Here is a 536-nt window from a genome sequence, read left to right as displayed (position 1 = left end):
AATATTTATAAAAAGCAACTGCTACAATGTTGAACATAATTAACACCAACTGTAATTAATAATACAAAAAAATAACTGATTTTCCTGGTTGATCTGCCTTGAGCTACTGGGAAAGTGGGGGTGAGAGGAACATAAAACCGTGAATAAAAAACCATTAAGCAGGGCTGACCAGCTAGCTCACGTGGTTAGAGCACAGTGTTGTAACACAAAGGTCAAGGGTTCAGATACCCAAACAGGAGCCAGCCACAAAAAAAACCCCATTAAACAGACAGACCTGAAAGAGGCCTAGGATGCTTTGCTGGAAACTCTCCCTTTTTGGATCTATCAATGCTCACTAGATTCATCCTGATCTCATTTGGGCTCAATTATATGAAAAGCTTGTTAGTAGAGGATGAGACCATAAGTGACACACATAGCGAAACACTGTAATAGAGAAACAAAAAACAAAAAAGGCTTTACTGAGCCCCAGTGCATGTAGGCTTCTGGAAGCCGATATTCTTACAATGAAGCCCCCCCCCCCCCCCCCCCCCCCCCCC

At 42.7% G+C, this 536-nt stretch overlaps 1 protein-coding gene across 1 annotated transcript in view; it reads right to left on the bottom strand.

The window, feature by feature from the left end:
• The window catches only part of ADAT1 (adenosine deaminase, tRNA-specific 1), a 29,456-nt gene that overhangs the window by 27,242 nt on the left and 1,678 nt on the right, over nucleotides 1-536 (bottom strand). The gene's annotated exons all lie outside the window — the stretch shown is intronic.

The sequence above is a fragment of the Galeopterus variegatus genome, unplaced genomic scaffold, assembly GCF_000696425.1.
Source record: "Galeopterus variegatus unplaced genomic scaffold, G_variegatus-3.0.2 Scaffold1462, whole genome shotgun sequence".
Taxonomy (NCBI): Eukaryota; Metazoa; Chordata; class Mammalia; order Dermoptera; family Cynocephalidae; genus Galeopterus; species Galeopterus variegatus.
This window is presented reverse-complemented; position numbering and strand designations above follow the sequence as displayed.